The following is a 17,392-nucleotide window of genomic DNA, read 5'->3' on the forward strand; positions in this document are numbered from 1 at the left end:
ACATTATTATCAGTGTTATCATCCACATTATCATCAGTGTTATCATCATCATTATTATCAGTGTTATCATACACATTAACATTAGTGTTATCATCAGTGTTATCATCCACATTATTATCAGTGTTATAATCCGCATTATCATCAGTGTTATCATCCACATTATTATTAGTGTTATCAGCCACGTTTTCATGAGTGTTATCAGCCACATTATCATTAGTGTTATCATCAGTGTTATCATCACATTGTGATCAGTGTGTTCATCCACATTATTATCAGTGTTATCATCCTCATTATTATCAGTGTTATCATACACATTAACATCAGTGTTATCATCAGTGTTATCATCCACATTATTATCAGTGTTATAATCCGCATTATCATCAGTGTTATCATCCACATTATTATCAGTGTTATCAGTATACATCAGTATATGGCCGGGTCCTCCACATCTTGCGGGGGTTCCTATCAATGACTGATTACAGTAGGGTATAGCAGAATGAAGATGACAGCCTTATCATATAGAAACATCAGTATATGGCCAGGTCCTCCACATCTTGCGGGGGTTCCTATCAATGACTGATTACAGTAGGGTATAGTAGAATGAAGATGACAGCCTTACCATATAGAAACATCAGTATATGGCTGGGTCCTCCACATCTTGCGGGGGTTCCTATCAATGACTGATTACAGTAGGGTATAGTAGAATGAAGATGACAGCCTTACCATATAGAAACATCAGTATATGGCCGGTCCTCCACATCTTGGCGGGGTTCCTATCAATGACTGATTACAGTAGGGATATAGCAGAATGAAGATATCTTGCATGGGGTTCCTATCAAGTGGACTTTGGCAATACCGCACTCTGTCTACATCAGCACAAAGTTTCAGTCCCGGCAGAAATGCACTTAATTATCATTTAGAAACATCAGTTAACATCGGCATCTGTCTACTCAGGATATCGGCATTGTTTTTCAGTCCCAACGAACAAGTTTATCTGTAAAAACCGGCACATGAAGGATGGCGCAACCCTTTGATGCAATTAGGTCCAAATGATGTAACAAAACAATTCGCGGTTACTCCCGAGATTAATCAGAAACGGGAAGTGTCAATCAGTTTCTTGTTAATTAGTAAGTGGTATGTGTCACTTGCATAGAGTAATTAATAGTGGGCAGTTTGACTGTAAAAACAAGCAAGTGTTTAGTTGTTTCGAGGGTATATAAGGTAAAATCGTATAATGTCAATAGTGTAATAGTCAGTATCGCCAAAATGTCTCGGCCGGCAAAACGTGCAAGCTGTGAATTGACCCTTCAACAAAAAGTGCAGCTGATAGAAGATTTTGATAAAACGCCCGACCCACAAAGAAAGCATTAGCACCAACATACGGAATCGGCAGACAGACTATGTCTGATATTTTGAAGAGACTAGATGATTACGTTATGAAGTTTGAAATTCATAAGGGAACTTGCAACCTGCCTAAACAGTCACTGTGTGATAACCGGCAATTTTATTTGGTCCCATATGTATTGACCAACGTATATGTGTCGAGAGAGAGAGAGAGAGAGAGAGAGAGATCGAGAGACAGAGAGAGAGAGAGAGAGAGAGAGAGAGTCAGTCACAGAGAGTCAGAGTCACAGAGAGAGTCAGAGAGAGGGAGGGAGAGAAGGAGAGACAGAAGGGAGATATTTATATAGACAAAACCGAGAAACAGGAACAAATGTCCCTGCAAACACTACAACCAACCTGTTACTTCCACGCTCATTCACAGCTCAATGTGTAACAACTTATGTAGTGGTTTCCTATTCCAAATATTCCGTGGACATGTTGTAAAGACTGCTGGCTAGGATCACCAGGTGGCTGCTAATGAAACACAACCTGACATGACATAGGGCTTAGATAACACACCAGTTGAACTGTAGCTTGGGAAACAATGTGGGTCATGTCATTCTGTCAGTCTGAACCAAACTCACTTCACCAGTCTCTATTTTATATGATAACTCCTTCGATATTTCAGCATTCATATAAAACACATAGTGTTCTGTTAACCAGGAGTTTCAACACATCTGGTGTAATGTACATGAAGATAGGTCTACAGTTGATGGACATTCTCTGCCAGTCGTCACCACAGATCTGTAACTATCTGACCATGCTCTGGCTAGTATTTGAAGTAGAAACAAAGTGCAGAACAAACTCGCTATAATGTCCTTTATGTATCAACATTTTCTCATAATATTCGATCGCATAATGTTAACATCCTGACAATAATTAGAAATAAACAAATATAACTTGAAAAGAAACTTACAAATTATTTACTTCTGCCGACATGTAGGCTGAATATTGCTGAGTGCGGTGTAAAACTAAACTCACTCACCCCAAAATTTGATTCATCAGAAAACACAGCGTTTGCTCGTCGACGATTAATCAGTAATGTGACACCAACGACGTCTTACAGTGACATGAAGGTCCGACAACCGTGGTATAACGTTTGGACGTGGGCATAAAGGTTCCATCTGGGGATTATGAGGTGAGGTGAGGTGAAATTGGGTTAACGTCGTGCTTGAGAATATTTCGCTCATATGACGATGCATGCGGGTGTATGTGTATGTGCGGCTGCTTGTACTAGCCCAGACTGAAGCTGGTTTTATAGTGCTAGCTCACTGAGATACCATGCCGCAGTGAAGCATGAATACCCCACTCAGACACATTATACTGACTCCGAGCCGACCAGTCCTTGTTGTACCCATTAATGCCGAGCGCCAGACAGGGACCAACAAGTACCATATTTTAACGTCTTTTGGTATGACGCGGTCGGGGATCGAACCCGCGACCTTCCGCTCTCCGGGCGGACGCTCTAATCACTACACCACGGAGGCGGTCAACTGGGGATTATGAGTCATCACACACTCCAACATTTGCAGCTTTGTGAAGCTTATCTTCAGAATGAGTGCGTGAGTTTGGTTTTACGCTGCACTCAGCAATACTCCAGCTAAATGTCGGGGGTCTGTAAATAATCAAGTCTGGACAAGACAATGCAGTGATCAACAGCATGAGCATCGAACTGCGTAATCGGGAACCGATGACATGTGTCAACCAAGTCAGCGAGCCTGACCACCAGATCCTGTTAGTCGCCTCTTACGACAAAATTGGATTGCTGAAGATCAATATTCTAACTCAGACCTTCACGGGTACTCATCTTCAGAATATTTAGAGGCACATAGTTTTGTAACACAGTCATACTGATGAAACGGTCTTTAGCGCCAATTTTCTCCCCTGGTCTATCGATATCGTGACTGTAATCTGTTAATTTCTGACTGTGAAACGTGCACACATATGCACATCATGCAAAAAGCATACATGGCATATCCCCTACTTTTAATAGCATATAATGGAAAACTGCCTTCAGCGTCAGTCACAAAATGATGGCTCAATTCTTTTGGATCAGTTGTTCTCAAACCAAGCAATTCGCAAAGGTGTGCAATTCTCAAATGGGTTTGCTTATGCCTAAAAATAGTTTATATCAATGTAATTTGACCATGTCAAATTATTAAACCAGCAAATCCAAGGATATCTCAGATCTATGATAATCCGTTAGTGTGAAAAGTGTGTTTGGAAGCCGAGTGGCCCATTCGGGAACACAGTGGCACTTAGTTGTGTCTCTTGTCACGATCACATCAACATTAATTCATGACTAACTGTCCCAACAAGATAAACATGTAACTTGTGAAAGTAGTACCATTATTCAGTATTTACAGACCGCTGTCCCATATATATGTCACACAATATTACCTCTCATGTACCACTTGCTTGACAACGACATTAGGATCTATGTCAAAATGTCACCTATATAGAAAAAAGAAGTTGTATATCCATAAAAATAGTCCTCATTCTTGATCTACCCAACTACTAGAATGCCAATCAAAGAAGTTGTACATGTAGTCAGTGAGGGCCAATCGTGTGCCATATTTAGACATGTGCTACAATGCTGTGGGCATCTCAAGATAGTGACTGAATACAGTGTACTTTTCTAGGCATTCTTGTTTGTATATGTGAGGAGCTGCTTATTGCCTCTCACTTCACATTACATCTCAAGTGACCAGAAGACCAGCCTTGTGTGTGAAGACCCTGCCATGCCCTAGTTACAGGCCCTGTTGTAGACTTGCACATGTCTCTCACGTTAAAATTCATAGTTTAAATGACAATACTGTCTGCTTCTACTGACTTGCCTGTTTGAAGGACAGAATGACTATACATCCATGGGCTAAGTCAGCATTGAGTACAGCCTTGGAGCAAGGCTAGTGTTGTTGCTGAGAGGTGAATATTACCATCACTGTCTCTATTGCTACAATCACTGCTCTTGCTGCCTCGGAATTTGTACTGCACCTATATTTTGTACTGCCATAGTGATACCTTTGTACTGAATTTGTAATGATTTATGAACTTAGTTCATTTTAGAATACAATTGTTAATTACACCTAGCTTTGTTTGTTGGTTTCATCCACAGTTCTGTTATGGACTGATTCACGGTTAACTATTTAGTTTCATGTTGGGAATCCACACGTAACAAATCATAGTATACTGGGACTCTACGCATTCAAATTACCAGTACATAGAAAAATTCAACTTTTTTTGAAAAAGTCATTTATTTCATTGGAATGTCATATCTTATCGTAGAAATATTTAAGTATTCATCTTTGCAGTAACTTCCGGAACATTTTGAAACTAGTATGATGCCTACCACCATTGCATATTGCACGAATCAAAACTTACTTCGTCACGAGTAATCCTGCGACAACTATTAGGTCATTTGCATATTTTCCATCTTAAAACTATAACAGGAAGTGACGTATTGTGCAACTTCAACCAGCACATGGCAGCAAATTGTATGACACGTTTTAAGGCGGTAAAAATTATTTTGTTACGTTATTGTTACCTTGTATCCAAATTAATGGAAGTTTCAGATGTTTTGGTTAAAAACATGATCATATTAGTAATCATAATTAATTCCTAAATATTTTTTTAATAATAAAACTATTTAGATTCGTTCCGTGTCTTAAGTAAACGTTTGACAGTGTCATTTGCTTAAGTATCGCGTGCCATAGTTAGAAACGATAATAACGCGATAATAGAGAGTTGCTTAAATTTCCGGGACAAACGAGGCAATCGGGATTGCTGCGATCATATTAAACGAGTTGTGATTATATGTGCCCCATTATTTGCAACAGAAATTAATGTTAAAGATCAGTCAACTGAAAATCTATATAAAATGCCAAATGTCAGTGGGCGTTCATAATCCTGATAGCGATAACATTAATTACTAGATAATAGAGGGCCCCATGATAAGTACTAACTTCTAAGCAACTAGTTGTATAAAGCCATAAAAGAAAAAATGTGTCCTTAACAGAAATCATGAGTGTTGTGTATACTGGTACTGTGATATACAATGTTGTATACAGGTATTGCTAGTTACAGTTATTGACAGTCATTGACAGCCACTGTACATACAGACCCCATTGCAAAGATGTCAAAGTCAACATGGTCAGGTGCCGTCAACCTGTGAAGACTGGGGTTACAACTGATCTTCAGTATCCCATGCTTTTCTTAAGGTGTGACTAACAGGATCAGGTGGCCTAATTGCGTAGATTGATGCTCATGCTATTGATCACTGGAATGTCTGATCCAGACTCATTCATCTCAATTATTTACAGACCATTGCCAAATAGCTGGAATATTGCTGAGTGAGGAATTAAAAACAACAAGAAGACAAAGTCATCAATATCCCCCGCAATGGCTAAATACTCTTCATGATTATGTCTACGAGTTATGTTTATGTCAAATATTAAGGTGTGTATATAGAAAAGTGGAAGGAGAGTATTAAAAGGTTCTTAAAGTTCTAATCCAGAAAGGAGCACTATCACCAATTTCAGTCTATGTCAAACTTGTTGCCATGGAAACGCCAAAAATATTTTATTCAGAAATCCCAAACTACCAAAAGGCACCAGTACACCACCAGATCTATGTATGTGCCAAGTTTGGCGAAGAAATAGTGAACGGTTTTAGAGTTCTGCTCCGGAAAAGAGCACAACCACCAATTTCAGGCTAAGTCAAACTTGTTGCCATGGAAACGCCAAAAATATTTTATTCAGAATTCCCAAACTACCAAAAGGCACCAGTACACCACCAGATCTATCTATGTGCCAAGTTTGGTGAAGAAATAGTGAACAGTTTTAGAGTTCTGCTCCGGAAAAGAGCACTACCACAATTTCAGGCTAAGTCAAACTTGTTGCGATGGAAACGTCAAAAATATTTTATTCAGAATTCCAAAACTACCAAAAGGCACCAGTACACCACCAGATCTATCTATGTGCCAAGTTTGGTGAAGAAATAGTGAACGGTTTTAGACTTCTGCTCCGGAAAAGACAAATGTGCACGGACGGACTGACGGATGCACGGACGGAGTCCATTTTAACCCACCCCCGCAAAACGCGTTGAGGGGGATAACAAGGGGAGATAACAATGTGAGAGAAATATAACATTATTTATTATAGGATATTTATATAGCGCACATGTTGTGACAACACTGAAAGAGTCTGCACACAAAGTTGACTCCAAGGTTTTTACACCCAGTCACAGGAGGGCTGATCCCAGCACTTCAAGCTTGCTGAATCACTAGTCTGATGCTTTAGACAGCTCGCCCACCATGCCCCAAATTGCTTCCTGAGATTACAGTAGTTTTGTCAATGAAACAAAGGGCAGCATCATTCTCATATGAATTTCTATGAAGATTTTGATTTAAAAAGATATAATAACAAACCTTGTTATATTTTTATTCTTTTCTAATATCCTGTACATTGGAAACTAAACATTGCCATAACTATTGTTTGAAACCTATACAGCAGTATAGCAGCAGTATAACTATACATATGTCCTTCTCTTTCATGTTGACCATTATAAGCTGGAACAAATGATCAGCCCGCCACCACTGCCTCACTTTGGACATCCATCATATGGTTTCTTATAAACCAGTCACAGTCATCGGTGAAATACAACAGAATCGTGGATCCAGTGTTTCAGGACATCACAACTGATATGTCATTGTTGTAGAAAAAAGATATACTGCCCACATAACAGTGTCACTGTGTGAATGTTAATGAAAGCAAGTTCAAGTCTAAATTGCATAGGTGTAATAATAACACATACAGCATGATGTCACTGTCAGGTTAAGTGGGGTAAACACATTTAGTGGGTTAGAGAAGGGAACTGATAAAAATCGCCTGTTGTCCTGTACCTGAGCATATTGTTACATTGTTTATGGAAATATAAGCACAATCTAATGTTTAAGCTGTAACCAGGTAACATCCTTAACGAGACCAATAACTTCCTCACATTACTAGTGGTGTTCCGATTAATTGAAATAATCGAAAATTGGTTGCACTTATCAAACAACCAAGCAATCAATCACAGTTTCTATTTATCGAACACAAACGATTATGTCACTACTGTTTTAGTGTTTGAAACATTTGACAATGGAACATATCTTAGAAGTTGTCAGGGCTGGAAAACATGTTTCATTCCTAGAAAACTCACTTCATTTACTGAAAAGTCATGACTGCATATTTCTTGAAGACTGCAGGAAGTTTATGTTTATGACATATTAGTCATCACTTTAAAGTAGCAAGTTGCATCATTTTACACTGAAAACTGAAAAATTATGCTAAGGCGTCAGCCAGACCAATTTTATTTCTTGTTTTACGGATTTCTGTCCTCAGAAAACCTACAGGAAAAGAAATCACCAGTCAAAGTAATATTCCTTTTAAGTACTAAAAGTATTTCACTTTTGGCAATTTATGAAGTGTATATGGGGCAAAAAACAATCTAAACAAAACTTTGTGTAAATTTACATTTTGGGCCAATAAAAACATTAGGACTTTATGTTTTGAGCAGGAGAAAAATCATTTTAATTTTGTTTTCGTATTCTTAAAAAAATACAACCGGAGGATCTGCAAAACAAGAAATAAATTTGGTCTGGCCTTACCAATTTTTTTTGCTGATATCACCTTGGTAGTGAATCAATCATCAATTGTGAGACTTCAACTAATCCCCAACACTACACATGACCTGCCTCCTGCTTCCAGGCATCCAGCCAGTGGGAGAAAGTCAGTGGAGGGGAACATTAGCCACTTTGATTACAGACTCATCTGGTTGCAACCAAGTGGCTGGGAATTTAATCTCCAGCAACATCTGTCTCCATTTATCATCACTGTGCCTTTAACTATTCATTTCTGTGAGTGTTGTGACAGCTCGGACAGCTTGATACCTGCGATGAAATAACACCTCTCAATGATTCCTACATATTCATGAGGCAATGTTATACTGACTACCCCTGACAGGGAGATAACAGATCCACATACACCTCCACATGTGTTAGAACATGCCCCTGGTGTATATACTGAGGGAAACAAATAAGGGAACACATGAAAACACAAGTGGTCCTCTATTCGTTGCACTGTGGGTGAAATCAGAGAAATAAACGATTACTGTAATGAAGTGTTCCCTTGTTTCCCTCAGTATATATTATTATATAAGGGTCCCCAGTGATAAACATATGAGTTGCCTGAACGAAGCAGAACTGCAGGAAGTACCTTGAAGTGCCATAACTATGTTTCATAGGACAAGCCTTGCAGAGATTTATTAGCAGCTGTTCACCAGATGGTCTGTTGACAAGTTATTGAAGCATACATTCATTTCTCACTCTAGTATATTCAAGACACATTAATCATACTCTATTACATTCACCTTCATTATGGTGATTTAATATAGATCAAATAATGTTATTGGACAACATATGTGCACTGAATAATGCCTATGTAGCATGGATCTTCATACAATGGTTAACATCAAGTCAGGCTGGTTCAGCTGCAGCATGTATACAGATGCATTGTTGAGTACATTCAGGCTAGTTCAGCTTCAGCATGTATACAGATCCACTGCTGAGTACAGTCAGGCTAGTTCAGCTTCAGCATGTATACAGATCCAATGCTGAGTACAGTCAGGCTAGTTCAGCTTCAGCATGTATACAGATCCACTGCTGAGTACAGCCAGGCTAGTTCAGCTGAAGCATGTATACAGATCAACTGCTGAGTACAGTCAGGCTAATTCAGCTTCAGCATGTACACAGATTCATTGCTGAGTACAGTCAGGCTAGTTCAGCTTCAGCCTGTATACAGATCAACTGCTGAGTACAGTCAGGCTAATTCAGCTTCAGCATGTATACAGATTCATTGCTGAGTACAGTCAGGCTAGTTCAGCTTCAGCCTGTATACAGATCCACTGCTGAGTACAGTCAGGCTAGTTCAGCTTCAGCATGTATACAGATCCACTGCTGTGTACAGTCAGGCTAGTTCAGCTGCAGCATGCATACAGATCCATTGCTGAGTATAGTCAGGCTAGTTCAGCTTCAGCATGTATACAGATCCATTGCTGAGTATAGTCAGGCTAGTTCAGCTGCAGCATGTATAGAAATCCATTGCTGAGTACAGTCAGGCTAGTTCAGCTTCAGCATGTATAGAAATCCATTGCTGAGTACAGCCAGGCTAGTTCAGCTTCAGCATGTATACAGATCCACTGCTGAGTACAGTCAGGCTAATTCAGCTTCAGCATGTATACAGATTCATTGCTGAGTACAGTCAGGCTAGTTCAGCTTCAGCATGTATAGAAATCCATTGCTGAGTACAGTCAGGCTAGTTCAGCTTTAGCATGTATACAGATCCACTGCTGAGTACAGTCAGGCTAGTTCAGCTTCAGCATGTATACAGATCCACTGCTGAGTACAGTCAGGCTAGTTCAGCTTCAGCATGTATACAGATCCACTGCTGAGTACAGTCAGGCTAGTTCAGCTTCAGCATGTATAGAAATCCATTGCTGAGTACAGTCAGGCTAGTTCAGCTTCAGCATGTATAGAAATCCATTGCTGAGTACAGTCAGGCTAGTTCAGCTTCAGCATGTATAGAAATCCATTGCTGAGTACAGTCAGGCTAGTTCAGCTTCAGCTTGTATACAGATCATTTGCTGAGTACAGTCAGGCTAGTTCAGCTGCAGCATATATACAGATCCACTGCTGAGTATAGTCAGGCTAGTTCAGCTTCAGCATGTATACAGATCCATTACTGAGTACAGTCAGGCTAGTTCAGCTTCAGCATGTATACAGATCCATTGCTGAGTACAGTCATGCTAGTTCAGCTTCAGCCTGTATACAGATCCATTGCTTAGCAGTATCCACAAACGTTTGTCCATTATTCAATTTGTTGAGATGATGCTAGTCAATAAGATGCAGAAACTTGTCAGATATCATTATTACCAGCAGGAATTGGGAAAGGCAGGGGCCATGGGCCATTTTGCACCTTAGAATGAAAAATGGCCCATTAAAATTTTGAAGTTTACTATTGATGGAAGGGCAATGGTCCATTCTAAATTAATAATCCTGAAAATGGCCCATTGTCAAAGTTCTCTATCCCCATCCCTGTACCAGTAAGACTAAGATTACAGGCAACAGATACCATTATGACTCCTAAAACAGAATGCACATACCAGTAATAATTACAATTTTTATGGGTAACAAATTCCTTTATTTTGCAAATTATCCATAAAATTTTGTCATCATTGTACTTACCAACTTTTAAAATGGTACTCAAAGAAGTTACATATACCAGTAGGTATTTAGATGGCTGGCTTTATACCACTGCAATAAAGGGAATGATAGAGTCTACAGTACTGGTCTACACAACACCGATTCATATAACACTCACAACAGTCTGTATATACTATCAATTTCCAAATTACAGGCAATATAACATACCCCCATGACCATTACAATACAGTTGACTGGCTCCATATTATTCTTAGTCAGAGGACAGACACTATCTACCAGTAGACGATTCAGATGGAAGTGACAACAAAGGGCTTGAAATAGCAGCATTGTGTTGAAGTCGTTCTTTACTATCACACAAAGTGTCCGTGTCCACACTATTCTTGCTGCAACAGCATGGGTCAGTCAGGCCAAGTGTACAGTTTGATATGGTTGAGGGACCTGTCACAACTGTTACAGTACAGCACAGTCTAAGTAAACTTAGGCTCAGTATTATTCGTTACACTGCTATACTGAGTCTAATAAAACCTAGTAGAAGGTCACGTCAGCTAACCTTTGAGCGACCTATGACCGTCCAATCAAACGTGAGATGGCCAAACGGATTTAACCAATCAGACAACGACTACTTGTTAGGGTTCGGTGGGACTTACAAAACAGTTTTTGAATTTTCTCCCTGGTTGCTGATACTGATCTATCAACAAACGAAAATCTGCATAAAACACAGATATTTGACCTGCAGTATATACGCTTATGGCTTTCTAATAACATGGTTACTATTTGCTTATATTTTCGAAAGATGACATCCTTGAATATTGACAAAAACACTATTTTCAGCGACCAGTTACTCATTTCATGTATCACTCGGAAGCAATCGTGCGCAAAATAGCATTTGTAATCGGTCGAGTATTTGAGGTAAAGGTTCAAACGGTCTGTGCGAATGTTAACTTTCGCGATTTGGTAAGTTGTGTTCTGATTGGTCAGTCCAAAAGGTTAGCTGACGCGACCTTCTACAAGGTTTTGTTAGACTCACTATAGCAGTGTAACGAGTAATACTGAGCCTAAGTTTACTTAGACTGAATACAGTACCTCTCATAATGAAGGGCATCAGCAGCTATCAACACGTATGAAAACAACCTGTAGTTATTTACCTTTCATTATCGCTCAAGAAACACACAGTCTGAATGTGTGTTGGTAAAAGATAAGTAAAAGTGTCATATTGATTACAGCAATTAATGGAACTTAGAGCAGCCTATCTTAACCATGTTACTTGAACTACAAAAGTTATATTTTTCCAGTCAGATATTGTGTTATATATAGTGGTTTGGGAAAAACGTCAGTGGTGGTTTCAGTAAAACATGTCAATATTTTATATACGGTACATATTCCATTGATTCCCAAAAATTGAAACACTGAAAATTGAAAAGCTGCTCATATTTTAAAAGCAACATGTAAAAACAACCATTTACTTTTACTCTCAATATACATAAATTGTTTTAAATACTATATTCAAAATGTACCTAAATATCTTCAAAACACATCAACTTTTAATGAGGTGCCACAGGTGCATGTCTGTAAAGAAAGGGAGGGAACTTTACACCTGTTTCTTTCACTATTCTTCATCAAAAACTTTCTTTACATTTTACATACATATCTACCTTCTCCTAGATTACTAACTTCTCAACAGTTTGAGCATGTTGAGAAAATGAAGAGAAACATTTGAAAAAATCAGAAACATCTAGCCAATGATCAGTGCTTTTCAGTTTCATATTTCATACTTACAAGCAACACAGGACTCAGGCATCAAATAAACATTACTACAAACTCCAGATATATGGGTGAGTGAGTGAGTATGGTTTTACGCCGATTTAAGCAATATTCCAGCAATTTCATGGCGGGGGACACTAGAATGGGCTTCACACATTGTACCCACATGGGGAATCAAGCCTGGGTCTTAAGTCTTTAACCACTATGCTACTCCAACACCCCTTCCAGAGAGATGGGAATTCGTTCTTAAATCCAATCCAATCCAATTCTAAATTACCTGTCAGCCCAAAACCAGATGCTGCCCAGTGCTTGCCTTGTACAGGTAAAACTATGAGTTAATTACTGGTGCCTCACAGGTGATACAGAATCATGTGAACACTCATACATGTGACAGATGGTGTTAAATGCCAGACTGTTACACATTACCAAAGCATCCTACTGTGAATAATACAAAACATTAATATTGCACGTTATGACACAATAAGCATGATCAGGCCACAGCACATCAGTTATTAACATATCTCCATTAATATATCTCAATTAAAATAGAATAGCTAAACATTGAAATATTTATTTTTTTACAATAAAATTTTCAAACAACAACAATGACAAATGTGTTAACGTGTTCTCCTGTTTCATGTATTAAGTACTAGGTACTGAGTCATAAGGCACACTAGCTCGCCAGCAATATGATCACATTTTTGTGTAAATTTTGGTAAGGGGACACTAAATAATAGCAGCATAGTATGGAAGATTGACTGACTTGATTATAAAATCAAAGATATCTTGAAATGTCTTTATCAGCTGATGAGGCAGGGACCAAAACGTGGTAAAAGTACAATGTAGGGGCACTGTCTTTATCAGCTGATGACAGACAACAAGTACGTCAGGCCTTAACTAAGGTGTGAATGCATGTGCTACAAAGAAATGGGAAGAAAAAGAGAAGTTGTTATCAGTGAAAATGAGAAGAAAATATGAGGATCATGTAATGATGTTCTAAAGGCCTAGTCATGACTTCATGTAAACAGTAATGCTGGCTCGTTTCTAAACTTTGTACTGCTTTACAATCAATCAGCTGTTTTTTCTTTACGTGTACAAGTATACACGAAATCCTACTTACAGACACAGAGAATACCACACACTGAAATACAAATTCTATGAAACAAGTGAATATTTCTTTTATCTGATGATTTAAAGCAATTCACAGATACAGGCTCAAACTTTCTGCCATATGAAACAACCACCTTCTCCTGACATGTTTGTTCCGCTTCAGTCCGGTCTGTTTATTAAATGTAATTCTCAGTGAAGCATGATGTCCATAGATTACTGCCTGATTATACCAGAACAAACTGCCATAGCCTGGCCATGTTTCATGGCGTGACAGTCACATTAAACTCCTAAATTGGCTCAGAAAACAAACTGGTGGGTTAATTTATCATTTGGTTACGTGATAATAACTTTAAGAAATTCAACACACTGTAACCTAGTGTCACTACACACAGAGTACAGGTATTCCTGGAAGTGGAATGTTCATCAATATAGCTGTCATGGTTTATGTTAATTACAACAGGTATACCCAGTGTTATGTTTTACAGGTTAACTTGAGTGTTATACACACAGGTATACTTAGTGTTAAGTGCAACACATACTAGTGTTAACAACACATACCCAGTGTTAAGACATACTATGCAAGTACACAGGTATAGTGTTAAGACATACAGGTATTACCTAGAGTTAACACACACAGGTATACCCAGTGTTAAGACATACAGGTATTACCTAGAGTTAACACACACAGGCATGGCAGTGTTAAGACATACAGGTAAACCTAGTGTTAATTAACATGTAATACCCAGTGTTAAGACATGATGTACATAGATTACTGCCTGATTATACCAGAACAAACTGTATTAACTAGAGCCACACACAGGTATACCCAGTGTTAAGACATACAGGTATAAACTCCTAAACACACACAGGTAAAACAAAGTGTTAAGACATAATTTAACTAGAGTTTTGCAACATGATAACAACTTTAGAGGAAGAGCCAAGTAGCAACACAGAGAAATAACCTAGTGTTAACACACACAGGTATACCCAGTGTTAACACATACAGGTATAACCTAGAGTTAACACACACAGGTATACTTAGTGTTAACACATACAGGTATAACCTAGTGTTAACAAACACAGGTATACCCAGTGTTAAGACATACAGGTATTACCTAGAGTTAACACACACAGGTATACCCAGTGTTAAGACATACAGGTATTAACTAGAGTTAACACACACAGGTATACCCAGTGTTAAGACATACAGGTATTACCTAGAGTTAACACACACAGGTATACCCAGTGTTAAGACATACAGGTATTAACTAGAGTTAACACACACAGGTATACTTAGTGTTAAGACATACAGGTATTACCTAGCATTAACACACAGGTATACTTAGTGTTAAGACATACAGGTATTACCTAGCGTTAACACACACAGGTATACCCAGTGTTAAGACATACAGGTATTAACTAGAGTTAACACACACAGGTATACCCAGTGTTAAGACATACAGGTATTACCTAGAGTTAACACACACAGGTATACCCAGTGTTAAGACATACAGGTATTAACTAGAGTTAACACACACAGGTATACCCAGTGTTAAGACATACAGGTATTAACTAGAGTTAACACACACAGGTATACCCAGTGTTAAGACATACAGGTATTACCTAGCATTAACACACACAGGTATACCCAGTGTTAAGACATACAGGTATTACCTAGAGTTAACACACACAGGTATACCCAGTGTTAAGACATACAGGTATTACCTAGAGTTAACACACACAGGTATACCCAGTGTTAAGACATACAGGTATTACCTAGAGTTAACACACACAGGTATACCCAGTGTTAAGACATACAGGTGTTATACAGGTATTAACTAGAGTTAACACACACAGGTATACCCAGTGTTAAGACATACAGGTATTACCTAGAGTTAACACACACAGGTATACCCAGTGTTAAGACATACAGGTATTACCTAGAGTTAACACACACAGGTATACCCAGTGTTAAGACATACAGGTATAACCTAGTGTTAACACACACAGGTATACCCAGTGTTAAGACATACAGGTATAACATAGTGTTAACACACAGTCAGGTATACCCAGTGTTAATACATACAGGGATTACCTAGCGTTAACATAAACAGGTCTAACCCAGTGTTAACACACACAGGTATAACCCAGTGTTAACACACCCAAGTATAACCTAGTGTTAACATTAGGTTTCACCGAGTGCTATCGATTCATTATGGGCATACATAGTTTCACAGACACACGGAAATTATCTGTCTGGTGCCCAATGGCACCATTAAAGAGATTGTATTTCTGTCCCTGTATATTTCACAAGTTGTTGGTTAATATCCATATGCAGTGAACGTTGCAATATACATACACACAAGCTGTCACAGCAAGATGACTTTAAACAGGGTCATAACATTAGTAATTACTATGTAATATTAATAATGAAATTTGTAACTTACTGATGCTGCGGCTGACCAGCCGTGGAATATCGGCCTCTAAACGTGTTAAGATAATCTTTTAAATCCCTGGCTTATCTATATGCCTTTAAACAAACTGTACAAACATATAGTCCCACTTTGCAGGTGTGTCCCGGTTTAGTATGTCAACTTTAGAGGACTGTCGTGGGTCACGTTGACAAGGACAACCTTAAACTACTGCCTAGCTTGCAACAAGAAGCAATATCCATGTGATGTGACAGGTGTCATGTTGACATGTTGCTACTAGCTCGGGGACACACAATGGCTTTTTTGTTACCAGCTGATGTTTCAGTCGGTTGTGGTTTATGGGTCTATAATAAAATCATGTGTGTAAGCGAAACCAGTTGTCTTAATTGTTCACTATTGTGACATTCCTAGGTGAGGTGAAATTGGGTTTAACGTCGTACATGAGAATATTTCGCTCATATGACGACGTGCATGCGTGTATGTGTATGTGCAGCTGCTTGTACTAGCCCAGACTTAAGCTGGTTTTATAGTGCTAGCTCACTGAGATAACCACTACACCACGGAGGTGGTCGACATTCCTAGGGAGTGAAGTCATGAGCTTTTCATGATCTGTTTGATGCTGAAGTTTAAAATAGTCATCTTTGTGTATGTACAATCAATGCACATCTCATTTTGCAATCATTATCAGTGCCAGAATAAATCAGTTAATCATTTAAAACTAACCCAAATTGCTAATCGGCTGGTAATATTTAGTCTTAATGAAAAAAACCAAGAAAAAACAACATCACTTCAATATCAAATCTAATCCAGGGTTTTAGTTGCAAATGTGCGTCCAGTACAATATTCAATGTTCCAACAACACGTACATCTATAATTTTGGTAAGTGTTTTGTTCTTTCTTTGAGAGCAATTCTAAGATTCTAATTCTAATTACTTTGATGATAGTTCCAAGGCACCGACAGTACTTTATCAGACGACAATGTACACTTTTTTTCCCCCTCGTAATTGAACGTACCCTTGGTAACCTACATCACGATGCCTAACGCAAGCGACCTCGTGCTTTAACTATGATAGTTCAGCGCGAAAATGTGTTTTATTACACTTTACATGGTGGTAGAGTGAACAGTATTTCTTAATTACATGCATCATTTCATCCATCAGTCTACATGATCAATAGGAAAGTCCATATGTTTACGGAAGTGACCTCACGAACTAAGCTCACTCGTGTTCCGGTAGGCAGAAAGCAACAATGGCTGACGATAACAATGAAAACCGGCGTAGCGTAAAAAGCAAACAATGATCGGATTATGTAGTTAATCCTCTCAATGCTACCGTCGAACCCATTCGACAGGAGAGCAGCATAATGACATCCCCAAATAAAACTTGCAATAATTATTCAACAAGTCGGATTTACATGTCATTTGAATTATGTATGGAATGAATTAATT

At 38.6% G+C, this 17,392-nt stretch overlaps 1 pseudogene; it reads right to left on the bottom strand.

Annotated features, from left to right (window-relative positions):
• Positions 1 to 17,392, bottom strand: part of LOC124278903 — a 33,784-nt pseudogene that overhangs the window by 15,338 nt on the left and 1,054 nt on the right.

The sequence above is a fragment of the Haliotis rubra genome, unplaced genomic scaffold, assembly GCF_003918875.1.
Source record: "Haliotis rubra isolate DU_JTF1 unplaced genomic scaffold, ASM391887v1 Scf243, whole genome shotgun sequence".
Lineage (NCBI taxonomy): Eukaryota > Metazoa > Mollusca > Gastropoda > Lepetellida > Haliotidae > Haliotis > Haliotis rubra.